A 14,296-nucleotide genomic window follows, 5' to 3' on the forward strand; every position below is an offset into this window, starting at 1 on the left:
TCATGCACTTTCTCTCTCCCCTTCTCTCTCTCAACTAAACAAATAAGTCTTAAAACAAAAACGAAACTTTAAAGTAGAAATATTTATTTCAACTTTACAATATATTTTACTGATTTACTTGCTCATTATTGCTTCTTATAACTCCTTTCTTCCTTTTGGGTTTATTTTTATTTCTGTTGATTTCAAAGCTGAACAGGTATTTAAAGGAGGGTCTATGGGTAGTAAACTTTCTGATTTCTTGTATGTCTGGAATTATCTTTTCTTGCCCTGACTTATGAATAATAGTCTGGATGAATATAAAACTCTTGACTTAAACTTACATTTAGTCAGATTTTAATGCCTTCTTGATTCGATATCACTGATGGACAATCTGATGTCGGTCTAATTCTCATCCCACTGTAGGTAATTTGTCTTTTAACTTCTATGGCTTCCTCTTTGTCTTTAAGTTGCAAAAATTTCCCTAAGATTTTTCTGAAGTGTGACCTTAAAAAAAATACCAGTGAACTCTTTCAATTTCTGGACTCATATCTTTTTGAAGCTCTGAGAAATAGTCTACCAGTTTTATCAAAACACTACTCTTCTTCATTCTCTTTCTGAAATTCCTTTCAAACAGATATCACAGTCTCTGTATTGAGTTTCTATATCCCTCAACTTTCCTTTTACACATTCTGTCTTTCCATTTGTGCTTTGTTCTTAGGGAATTTTCCTTGCATGCTTCCCAGTTCACGAATACATTCTTTTTCTGTATCCAGTCTGCTCCTTATCCATCTGTCGGGGATTTTTGCTTAACTTTTGACGATCACATTTTTCAATTTAAGTTCTCTAACAGGATCTTCAAAACTACCTGTTTTCACTGCATTGATGTGCTTCGCTCCTTTACCTCAGATGGTGTTATCATAGGAATTTTTAAACATTTTCCTGAATGTTCTGTGAACTATTTCCTTGGGGTAAGTTCTTTGTTGCCCCTCTTTCATAGACTTTGCCTGCTTTATGTATTTGGTAATTCTTGGTTGTAATCTCATCTATGAGAGCATTCTTCTCTACAAGCTCTCGGCTGTGATGGCCTGCTCGTCATTGGCCATGCAGTTGGTAATGGTGGCCTCCAGGTGGCAGTGTGGGGCTAGGGGAGGAGGTGGAAGAGGTGGAAGGGGTGGAAGGGGTGGTTGTGTGAGGGCCTTGAGGCTGCACTGTAGCCCTTGGCTGGATGGTTCAGCCGCGGCAAGGAGGGCGCCCCATACTGCTAAGGCTCCGACTTGTCCTCTTATTTAGGGTTGTCTCAGGGTTTCTGATTCTTAAACAAAATCAAAATTATGATTCTGATTCTTTCTTGTTTTGAATCATGGCTTCTGAATTTATTAATCTATTTCTATCTTTTCCATCATTAATCTGATGGGTTTGGTGCTGGTGGTAAGTAAAATATTGCGAAGGAGAATTTCCAATTTCCCTTCCCAACACTAAAAATAAATTTAGTGATTTTTAATTACACAGTAAATTTTACAAACTTGTCTTTTAAAGAAACAATTTAGATTAAATTAACTTGTATATCCTAAATAATGAAGAAATTTTAGGCATTATTATTATTACATAGAATTTTATTCTATTAACAATATCTGAGGGTTTTTTGATCCCCAGTGTATTTTGGGGATCCCAAAGGAACCATCAAGCTGAACTAATGTCCCCTCTTCTGAGGGATCAGTTGGATCTGACACATGAAAGGGTAAGGAGCCTCTTGGTCTGAGAGCCGCCGGCCGGCCTCCCTAGGGCTGTCAGAGGCCGCTTGCTGGGCGCCGTGAGGGTGGGACGAATCAGCATGTGACATGCTGCGACTGTGACTGACCTGCGTGTCCTCAGCACATGCTCGTTACTCTCACACGGGGTGCTGAGTGCTCTGAGCTGCTGAGAGTGGTGTCTGGGCTTGTCCTAAATGATGCGGTCCTCGCTGCTCCCCCACACTGCCAGGTACAAACAGGCAGCCTGGCTCAGACCTGGGCTTGTTGCTGCCACACTCCTGGGGTGGGGGTGGCTGCTTAAGCTGGGCAGAGTGACCAAACTTCCGGTCCTAACCCTCCCCAGGGCCAGGGGAAGGACCTGGTCTTCTGGGATGTTTCACAGGACTTGCTCCTTGTCTTCGCCCCATGGATGTGTCCCATTTCCCTCCCTCCTCCTGGCCTGGGAGAAGGTGTCCCACCTTCTTATGCCCCTGTGTACACACGTATGTACTTTCTCTTTCTTTTATTAGTTGTACCAGAGGTTCTTGGCAGTGCTGGCTGACCTCCAAGAGGTGAGGAAAAAGCCCTTGGCATGGGAACCACCCAGAGGGTGGAGCTCCGAGCTCACAAATCCGTGCCTTGCTGAGCTGTGAAGATTCACTGCCACAACCCAGGGCGCAGGGATCTTTGTCAAGAGATGGGCTTGGAAGGGAGCCAGAACCCGGGCAGGAGGGACTGGCAGGGTGAACCAGGAGCCGAGGACTGAAGGCCGAGCTTCCCAGCCGCTGGCTACTATTCTCTGACATTCCTGAATGGAGACATGGAGCCCCTCAGCCCTCTAGGTGGCTGGAAGGGCCTGGGTGTCCAGAGCCCTCTCAACTATTCTCCTCCAGCTTCCTGCAGACATGTCCACTTACCCTAGTGTGCCCAGTCAGCGACCGTGCTGGATAGGAGGGCCATAGATGGAAGGAATTGCAAGTACAGACCAAAGGCACCACCTGGCCTTCCTCAGTCATAACATTCTTGAACTACTTGCTAGGATCAAGAGCTGAGGCCAAAGCCTTTACACAGGCTCCCTGCCCTGCCCCCACCAGGCTGCCGGGGCTCCCAGTTGCACCTACAGACTTTCATGCTCAGTAAAGCCCTTGTGGACCCCTCTCTGGATCTGTGTCTTCCTCTGAGTGAGAACTACTGCAGGCTGGCTGCCTTCTCAAGTCTTCTAGTGTCCCATACGCTGGCCTACATGTGACCAGGACCACTATCCTGAGGCTCCTTGTCCCATTCCCAGACTATGCCTGGCTTCTGGAGCCCTGATTCTGGAATCTAGGTCTGACCTGGGTCTAGACAAGCAGTTTCTGAGTGGAACTCCCAGAGAAGGCTTGCTTGTGAGGTCAGGCTGACTCTGGGGGAATCCAGGATGAGAGGCAGTTTGGAGTCCCAGGGCCAGACATCCCCTTTCTTTGAGGGACAGTGTGGCCAGGGGCTTGCCCCCACAGCCTGCAACAGCCTGAAATTCTTGTGTTTCCCAGAGAACATGGTCCATTAGCAGGTAGATGTGCTCTCTGTGGTCTGGAAATAGAAATTTGGAAATCACCAAAGCCAAGAGACTTTGGTGCCCTCAGAGCCTTTGATTCTGAAGAAGAGGTGCATAGATAGACCTTTTGTGATCACATCAGCATCACTCTGTCTCCCTGACACGTCTTGCCTGGTCAAGGTGGTGCCACTCTACATAACTACCCTGGGACCTCGCCACCATGCCCCTGGCTTTATAGGAGCGAGGGATTCAAGCCTGGACTTGGTGGAGAAGAGCTGCGTAATGTCTGGATCGTCTGTTCACCTGATGCCCTATCAGTGTTCACTGCATCATCAGGAGCTCAGCCTCATGACCCAGTTTGAAAACCACCATGGCAGGGACTTAAAGAAACACAAGACCAAATCCGGAAGCCACCCAGGGCACTGTCTCCTAGCGGGGCAATCAGAAAGCTTGTACAAAGTGCTCACTGAATATGGGTCAGACTACATTCAATAGATTTCTCTGAAGGAAAAAAGAAAAAAAGGAAGAGATTGTTAAGCAAGTGAATGTAGAGGGAAAAAGGGGAAAAAAAGGAAAGAAATTTAAGAACAGAGTCATGGGGACTCCAACGTGCAGATGTCAGGAGGGTGGCCAGAAACAGCCATGGTAACTGAAGGGGAGCAGCTGGCAAGGCAGGAGAGACACCAGGTCAGCGTGGGGTCCAGGAGGCCAGGAAAAGAAGGCACTTGAAGTGGGGGAGCATCACTGACAGCATCATGCACAGCTGAGAGGCCCGGTAGGGTGAGGACCGAGGACCCATCGTCGGACCAGCAACACGGGTTCACTGGGGGCCGGAACAAGCAGTTCAGCAGAGCGGTGGGAGAGAAACCTGACTGATTCAAGAAAGACAGATTGATGACAATACAGATAAATCTTTTGAGGAGCTAAGCTATAAAGAAGAACAAAGAAATGGGGAAGTAGCTAAAGGGATGAGCTATGGGGGGAGCAAGAGAATTTTTGTTTTGACAATGAAGGATTACTGCATGTTTAGTCACTGGTGGGTATGATCCAACAGAAGAAGAAAAATTGATGATGCAGGAGAGAGAATGGAAATTTTCTGGACAAGTGTCCTTGAGTAGGGGAGAGAGAATGGAACCTAGTGGACAAGTAGGTGGTTGGCCTTAGGAGATGGATGATTGACCTCTAGTTACAGAAGGGAAGGCTGGGGACACAGCATGGCTACAGATGGTTGGTGGGGGGAGCTTAGGGAAGTTCTTTTCTAAATTATTTCTGTTTCTCAGTGAAATGGTGATCGAGGTCATTGGCTGAGAGCTTGGAGGAGGTTTGGGAGGTTAACCAGATGGAGGAGGAAATATGACCAAGTATTTTGAGTGGGAGAGAGAATGGGCTAGAACATGGGCTAGGCCTGTAGGCAGCACAAGAACCCCCTTGAGGCTCATGGTCATGGAGTTAAAGTGGGACATTTGGCCATGTGGGTGCAAGTGGTCCAAAAGTCAGATTCCACCAGGGTTAGATGCTGTCGAGTGGGTATAATGAAGCAAGTGATGGGCAAGCAGGTTGAAAATGGATGTCAGTGAATTATTATAAATAGAACTGACGACTGTTCTTATTATTTCAGAAAAAAGGGAGATAAACAGCAATGGCCCCTTTGAATTCTCAGGGGGGACCAGCTCCCAAGTATTTCCAGTTCCAGGCAGGAAGGCTAGCCTGTGCCCAACCTGGAAGCCTCTTCTTACCAGCTGAGTGGGGGGGGGGGGGTGGTTCTGGGATCTGTTCCTAATCTTCTCCTCTCCCCACTGAGGCTGGTGTCCAGGGAAACTAAGTAAACATTTTCACTTCTCCTTATACTGTCCTTTTTCCTATATGACGTCCGAGGGGAAAGATTTTGACTGCTTGTCTCCTGTATAACCACAGTACAGCTGCAGACCTTGGGACCTCCCTGATACACTGAGCCCTGGGGGGTGGGTGGGTGCAGAAGGAGGCCCCCAGAGACCCTAAAGGCCATACTCTGGCCATCCAAGGATTGGAGGTTTAACCCAGTCTACACTGAGCACAGCCACACACATCCCTGGGCTGGCGTTTCCCAGTTCTCCCAGGCCTGGGCCACCTCTGCAGCTGCTCTTAGGGCCCTGGACCTGCATCCTGGCTAAAACCCTCCCTTACGTCCATGGCTGATTTGAGAGGAGCTACCTGTGTAGAATATTGGTCAACCAAACAATATTCATAGGAGCTATTCTCATGCCCAAGCAGGATGGACTTAAAACACAGGCCTGAGGGTCAGTCTGGGGAGTGGGGACAGCAAGAGTCAGGGATTGCCTGGTCACCTGCTCCCCCTTCTAAACTCTGGAGCTGTGCCTACTGCTTGCCGAGCAAGTCCAGGCTCACTCTGGGTGGCCAAACCAGCAAACTGCTCTGCCATCCGGTGGGCTGAACCTGGTTTCTCCAACAATGCTAGGGGACCATGCAAAGGTTCTTTATATCTTAGAGTTACTCTTTTACCACAACTAGCCATTTTTTATATTATATTGAACTACTCTTGATTGGACCCAGACTGCTACACTTTCTATTTCTGGTTAATCAGGATTTGGCTTTTTTTTTTTTTAATTCTTATGTTAATCCCCATACATTACATCATTAGTTTTAGATGAAGTGTTCCATGATTCATTGTTTGTGCATAACACCCAGAGCTCCATGCGGAACGTGCCCTCCTCAATACCCACCATCAGGCCAACCCATCCTCCCACCCCCCTCCCCTCTAGAACCCTCAGTTTGTTTTTCAGAGTCCATCGTCTCTCATGGTTCGTCTAGGATTTGGCTTTTTTTTATTAAAATGACAAAGACTTTATAGGATATGACGAAAACCTCTCATTCTGTTCCCTATCAAATGGGCTCACAGAACCTTTGTGAATGATTGCATAAAACACTCACTGTGGACACACAAAGTACAAAGCAATTCCCTTTCTGCACTAGCAAATTGCAGAAGCATCTCTTTTGGGTGGATAAAATACAAAATGTGCTCCTTCTTTAATTCTGACCCAGCCCCATGCCAGGGCACTTCAGCTGGGTGCCTTTGTGAAGGGCAGAACAAGACACAAAGTCTGGGGAGAAGGAAGATTGGGAACGGGGTGGTCTAGGGGAGAAGATGGATAGGATGGATTGGGAAGTGGATGGACTTATGGGAGTGGGCTCAAAGGGTGAGCATCTGTGCGCTAATGGCGGGGCCTACCACTTACAGAAGAAGGACTGAACAACCAGATGAGTAGGGTGGCCCATCCAGTTGTCAATCAGCCTGTGTTCTTGGCCATCCCAATATTTGGATGCCATTACTCAGCCAAAGGAGAGGCAGCTGTTGGTCTGCTCAGCTTTTGGAATACTCAGCTTCTTGTTCAAGAGAGCTTGTTTCCAGGACTTATCAATCAGCTCTACCTCCTACATTTCTTATAACTAAATTGATTCCAACAAAGTTCTTTCCCCAAGCCCACGCACCCACTCCTTACTTTGGCTTTGCAATTCAGGGCATATTCTATACCTCGGTATGTGCTGTCTGCCCCTGGCTCTGAGTTCAGCATCCGCCCACCTCCCTGCCCTTCTACCTGCTCCCTCCTGATGGATCATCATTGCTTTGGGCAGTCTTTCCAGGCGTTTTGTAGGTTGGGATTCAAATAAATGTCTTTTAGTCTCATCAAAGGTGGAGTTTGTGTTTCTGTTATTATTTTATCCTGTTGCTTTTGGATGACTTCCAAAGGGAAAATGCTGAATTTACTGCACCATTTTAAAATCTTATAAGGTTTTTGAATTTTTGCAAGTGTGATGTGTGTGAAATAGTATCTGTGGATTTAATTTGCATTTCCCTGAATACTAGTGAGATTAAACATATTTTGTATGTTTCTTGGTATTCTGGTTTGTTCTTCTGTGATATGCCTGTTGATATACTCTGCCCATTTTTCAATTCAGTTCTTTGTCTTTGTCTGGCTGACTTGTGTATATATTAATATTTTTTTGATCTAAAAAAAGCCAGTCTGTAGCTTCTTTTCTCAACTTTGGAAAGTGTCTTTTATTAAAAAGAAATTTTATGTTTTAATGTAATTGAGTGTATAATTGCTTTCCTTTATGGTTTGCATTTCTTGTTTAAGAAACTTTTCCTTACCCTGTTGCTGTAAATAATCTCTTTGCTTTTAAAATAAAGGACCTAAATTATGTTTTTTCCAGCACCATTTAGTGCATCTTTTCTGTTCTGATCTAACTTTTCCCATCTAACAAGTGTCCAATATGGGTGGAGCTGTTTCCGGGCTCCATATTCTGTTAATATTTGTCTATTGTCTATTGCACCAAGACCTAGCTGCTTTAATTAATTTATAGTAAGACAACTCTCTTTCATGTTCCTCTTTAAAATTTTCTTGGCTGTTATTGTTTTTTGGACCCTCTATATAAATTTTAGATAGAGCTTGTCAAATTCTATTACAAACTCTTCTGGGGCTTCATTTGGAATGCCCTTAAATGTGTAGATTATTTTTAAAAGAATTGACATCTTTAGATATGGAGTCTACCTGTAGGCCACCCAGGTGCCCCATCAAGTCTCTAGTTCTAGTACAGGCCTATATGCTTCACTCTCATCATCTATAAGTCCTTTTTAAACAATAAACTAGTAATTAGGGCACCCAGGTGGCTCAGTCAGTTAAGCATCTGCCTTCAGCTCAGGTCATGATCCCAGGGTCCTGAGATCAAGCCATACGTCTGGCTCCCTGCTCAATGGGAAGTCTGTTTCTCTCTCTCCTTCTGCCCCTCCCCTCCGCTCATGTTCTCTCTCTCTCACTCTCTCTCTCAAATAAATAACATCTTTAAAAAAAAAGAACTAGAGACTCAATGAGAATGAACTCACATTTAGCTTGATACAGATACTGATAGAGAGATATAGAAATAATTATAGATATGGGTATACACATGGCTTGATATATGTTATATACACACAGGTTTATATATACATATATAATATATTAAATATATAACATATTACATGCACATAAATTTGAATAACAAAATAACCCAGTATTTATAATCCAAAGCATAAAACAAATATCCATGGAGTCATACTGATATAAACGATTGAATAAATAAGTAAATCGGAGAGAGGAGACAAATCAGTTTTCTGTGCAGAAGATTTCCAAAGGAAAAGATTTTATTTATTTATATGAGAGAGAGAGAGAACATGAGCAGGGGGAAGGGGTAAAGGGAGAGGGAGAAGCAGACTCCCCGCTGAGCAGGGAGCCCAACGTGAGACTCGATGTGGGACTCAATCCCAGGACCCCAGGATCATGACCTGAGCTGAGGGCAGATGCTTAACCGACTGAGCCACCCAGGTGCCCAATTCCAAAGGATTTATGTGGATACTCCCTGCTGAAGGAAATGGAACATAATTCCCCACCCCTTAAGCATGGCCTATGCTTAGTGACTAAAGAGTACAGTATGAAAAGGAGGAATAAAATAAATTACAATAGGGAAAATTGACAAGTGTTACTTCAGCCAGGTGATCAAGGTCAACAGCAATAATGGAAAGGCATGTTGATAGTATGTACCCTTGATGTGACGTGAGGAAAATGGTACTTACCTCTGTGGTCTTCCTCCCCAAAGCCATAACCCTAATTATGAGAAAAACATCAGACAGATTTCAATCATGGGACATTCTACAAAATACCTGACCAGTACTCCCTCAAAACCGTCAGGGTCATCAAAACAAGGGAAACTCAGAGAAGCGGTTATAGCCCAGAGGGAGGCTAAGGAGACATGACCAACTAAATGTAATGTCATATCCTAGGTGGAATCTTGGAACAGAAAAAGACATTAGGTAAAAACCAAGGAAATCTGAATAAAGTAAAGATTTTGTTAATAACAATGTATCAGTATCAGTTAATTGTAACAAATGTGTCACCGTAATGTAAGATGTTGATAATAGGGAAACTGGGCACAAGATATATGAGCATCCTGTACTATCTTCACAATTTTTCTTTTTAAGTTTTTTTGTTTGTTTGTTTGTTTTTTTTTATTTGAGAGAGAGAGAATGAGAGACAGAGAGCATGAGAGGGAGGAGGGTCAGAGGGAGAAGCAGACCCCCTGCCGAGCAGGGAGCCCGATGCGGGACTCGATCCTGGGACTCCAGGATCATGACCTGAGCCGAAGGCAGTCGCTCAACCAACTGAGCCACCCAGGCGCCCACAATTTTTCTGTTCTAAAAAACAAAGTTCATTTTTTTTAAAGGTTACGTTTATTCTATGTGTCCATGTAGAGATGTGTTTCATATTTTTCAAATCATAGATTTTTAAGGCATGTTTTTAAGGCATAGATTTTTTAAGTCATATTTTTCAAATCATAAATTTTTTAAGGCACGTTTTAAGGCAAATTGATTTCTAGTTTATTTGTGTCTTGGTGAAAGGATGTTATCGTTATGTTACCTCGATTTTTGAGACTTAACCATAAAGCTTTGGTCATGATCAATGTTTATAAATTTTCCATTGTGCTTGGGAAGAAAGTGTATTCTCTCTCTGAATGTTGTGGCTGTAGGGGGTCTATCTATGTCCAGTAGACAAACTTGTTAACTGTGTTATTCAAATCTATATTCTTATTAATATTTTTGTATGTTTTATTTATCTATTAGTGAGAGAGATGTGATTGTGGATTTGTCAGTCTTGTAATTTTTTCAAGTTTTGCTTAGAACATTTTAAAAGCATGTTACTTAGGTACATGCAAGTTTCAAACTGTCATATCTTTGGGGTGAATTATTCCTTTTATCTTTACATAGCAATTCTCTTTATCCCTAATGATTTTTGTATTAAAGTCTCTTTTATCTATGTCTACACCAGATTTCTTATAATCAGGGTTTACCTGGTGTAGCTTTTTCTAGATTTATTTTCAACTTTTTTTGTGTCCTTATTTTTTTAGTGTACCCTTGAAAACAGCTATAGGTGTTTTTTTAGAAACTATAGACTGACAATCTCCCTTTTAAAAATGTTGTATTGTGATCAACTTCAATCATATTGAAAAGTGAATTTATATATATATTTTGTTTGTTTGTTTTTTAAGATTTTATTTATTTATTTGACGGAGAGAGACAGCGAGAGAGGGAACACAAGCGGGGGGAATAGGAGAGGGAGAAGCAGGCTCCCTGCCTAGCAGAGAGCCCAATGCTGGCCTCGATCCCAGGACCCTGGGATCATGACCTGAGCCGAAGGCAGACGCTTAACGACTAAGCCACCCAGGCGCCCTAAATTTATGTTTTTAATCTGACGAATTTAGTCCATTAACATTTATTATGATTATTGAGATGTGTGGATTCATTACTACTATCTTATCTTGTGTTTATTTACTCTGCTTTTTCTCAGTTTTTTTCTTCCTGAATTTTTTTGATTCTTTCCCTCCCCCTCTATTATTTTGGGATTTATATGCTCTACTTTTATTCTTTTTATAACTACCCCCAAATTTTAACCTGTTTACTTAAATGCACAGAGTTTAAAGTTGATCCATTTTTTCACTCTCTTCCAGAACAATACCATGCCCTCAGAATTTTTCAGCTCTAGTCACAACTTCTATTTCACATGTCATCACTCTGTGTTTTACTTCCTTTTATTTATTCCCCGTTATTAGTCATCATCATGATTATTTGTATAGTCAATATTTTTTTGGCTTACCATATGCTTACTAACTTATTTTCCCATCGATACTTCTTGCATGTCATCCTTTGTTCTACTTCCTTCTTCCTGGAGTGATTCTTTAGACATGTTTGGTGAGAGCTGTTGGTAATAGTTTTTCAGTTGTTGATCTGGTAAGTTCTCCTTCATTTAACACTCCATCCTAAAAAATAGTTTGGCTGTGTTAAAATTCGAATTTGGCAGTTTTTTTTCTCTCAGCCTTTTGAAGATATTTTATGTTCTTCTGGCTTCTCATTATAGCTGTTGAGAAGCCCACTCCAACCTAATTGTCCATTTTTTTGTAGGTTTTCTCTTCTTCCTGAAAGCTTTCAATACTTTTTTCCTTTATCTTTGGTGTTCTGCAGTTACACTACAATGTATCCAGGATGAATATTTTTATTTGTCCTCCAGATTTGTGGTGATTCCTGGATAATAGCTTGTAATAATAATAGGTAATACCTACTGAGCGTTAGCTGTACATCAGGCACTATTCAAGGTACTTTAAAATGTTAACTCATTTCATATTCACAACAATACTATTATCACCCCCATTTTATAGGTGATTTAAGTATCTTGTCCAAGTTGCACAATGATGAATGTTGAAGGTAGGATTGGAAACGGGGTTTCTCATGGGCTTCATGGGACCATGAATTGTTTTTCTGCTTAAGCTAGTTGGAATTTGGATTCTGGTACTTGCAACTGAAAAAATCCTGACTAATCCATTGGGTAACTGGATGGACATTGCTGCTTACTGAAATAGGCAACCCAGGAGGGAAAAGTTTTTCCTTTGGAAAAGTAGGCACAGCATAGTATTACCTTATCCAGTGTCCTCCTAGATGCCAGGGGGCTTCAGAACCATCTCTGGAACTTGTTATTGATGTACCCCCAAATATTTTCTGCCCCTGAGGAGTGGCAACGTGTTGTAATTTATATTAGAAGTGGTTTATTATTAATGACAAAACATCCAAATCATTTTCTTTATTTTTATTTTGATTAAAATTATCCATGTACTTAGTTTTTAAAAAATCAAATAGTTTTACAAAGCTTATAATGAAAAAAACATTAATTCCTTGCCCCACTCCAATCCACCCAGCAGCATCTGCTTTGAATTCTTTTATTGTTCCTTTAGGTATCTACCTCCATATTGCTAAACTACATGCTTATACTGTTATTTCTTGATTTTTATTGAGTTCCTCTTATGGAAGATGAGGGTTTAGTTCTTTCATACTACCCTCCCTCAACTCCCCAATATTATTATAATTTTTGGTTAATATTTATTGTTTATATTATTTTGACTATGTTGTATATGATTACATTTCTTTCATTCTTAACTTTTAGTTTTCCTTGGAGTTAATACTTGCCTTACTTTTTCATTTGCTTAGTTTTCTATGTTACTGTCACTAATTTGTCCTCAAATTCTCCACCAGAAATGTAAATCTCTCAGTATGTCAGATGATTCATCGACTTATTTTCTCCTCTTTAACCTCCTCCTCCTTTTGATACTTCCTTGATGTCCCAATTTACTGGTTGCCCTGTAGGTAATGTCCTGGGACTTCCCTTCAGCGTGCTTCTGGATCTTCCTTCCTTTGATTTGCTTTTATGTTGGATCTTCTTCCTTCCTCTTTCTTTGCTTATTCTCTCATTTTGGTGGGACCTTATTTCTTAAAGTACCTTATTTCCTAAAGGATGGTCTATGGACCAGCAGCTTTGCATCATCTGAGAACCTTTTAGAAATGATGAATCTCAGGCCCCACCCCAGATCTACTGAATCAAAATCTACATTTTAAGAAGTTCCCGAGGTGATCCATGTGTACTTTAAGGCTTAGAAAGCACTCTGATAACTCACAAGAGGGGTAAAAATAATTTAAGAACTTGCATTTATTTATATACGTGTATTCTATTCTCACTTTTGACTGATAGTTTGGGAATAAAATTCTAAGTTGGAAGTCATTTTCTATCTGAATTTTCAAGATATTTTCCCATTGTCTTCTAACCTCCAGCGTTGTTGTTAAGTTTAATTACATTATAATTTCTGGTTTTTTGTGTGTGACCTTTTTGTGGTTTTTTGTTTACTCTTATTTCCAGGTTTCTGAAATTTCATGATAATGTGCTTTGGTGAAGGTCTTTGTTATTGTTATTGATTGTTCTGTATATTCAGTGAACCCTTTTAATCTGGGGACTCTGGTTCTCAATATTTTCTTGTATTATTTCTCCAAATGTTTCCTTTATTATCTGTTCCTGGAACTCCCTGTTGGGAAGATATTGGACTTCCTGACATACTTCTCTAAATTTTCTTATCTTAAATCTTTTATTTTCATTTCTTCCTATCTCTGTTTTGCTTCTAGGGAGATTTTTCTCAACTTTATTGACTAATTCTTCTATTAATTTTACTTATTTCTGCCATCATATTTTTAATGTACAGGAGTTCTTTATATTCTCTGGATGTCCCATTTTATGGCATCCCATTTTTTTCTTACATAGGTACATCATATTTTTTATCTCACCAGAAAAAGTGTAGGTTTTTTTTTTTTTTAAGTTTTCCTCTCCCTCCTGCATTGTCTCTGTTTCCTCTAAGTCTCTTTATTTAGTTTGTAGTTTTTATCTTCTGTCTTCATTAGATGACTTAGAGGATTTCTTCAAATGTCTGGTGACACCTGGCTATTAGTTCACATTAAGAGTGAGGCACTAAAGTGACCTCAGAAGCTCTGTGCATATAGTCTGACCTGGTTGAGTAGGGACTTCACTGTAGGTTGATTAGGCAGAGACCTAAAACTGTGTAGTAAAATGCTTACCTGTTAGTATTGGTAGCTTTTTATCTTTTGTTGTTCAGTTTCCCTGGAAGGGAATCTCTATTCTCTTGTCTGGTGGTGTTGGTAATGGTTGGTGACAGGAGAGGCATGTGGCTGGCTGCCAGCATTCTGAGGGCTGAGTGGGGAAAGAAGTGGAGGTGGTGACACCCATTTCAGTACATGGACTCCCTTTCAAATTGCCTGTTCACAGCTGTCTGTTTTCCTCAAATCTTCCTCCTCTCCCTAGAGTAAATTTTCCATCTTTTGCTGGAATTTGGCAGGAAATCTGTGAGACTAGGATTCTTCTACCAGTTTCCAATCCATCATCCTATTTTCAGATTCATCTGCACTTCTCCCTTTAGGGGTACCTAAGCTTTCCTAGTGTTTTAAACCACCAATTAACTTACTTTTTCACTCTCAGACCCCGTTCCTAAATGCAGACTCCCAACTCTATCTTTTGGGTTTTTTTTTTTTTAATTGAGTATAACTTATACAGTAAGGTACAAAATCATAGATATACAGCTAGTTGAATATTTACATAAAAATACATCTTGAGGGGCGCCTGGGTGGCTCAGTTGGTTAAGC

This window comes from Mirounga angustirostris, unplaced genomic scaffold, assembly GCF_029215605.1.
Source record: "Mirounga angustirostris isolate CCGP_5_RB_7025 unplaced genomic scaffold, mMirAng1.0.hap1 SCAF_9, whole genome shotgun sequence".
In the NCBI taxonomy this organism is placed as follows: Eukaryota; Metazoa; Chordata; class Mammalia; order Carnivora; family Phocidae; genus Mirounga; species Mirounga angustirostris.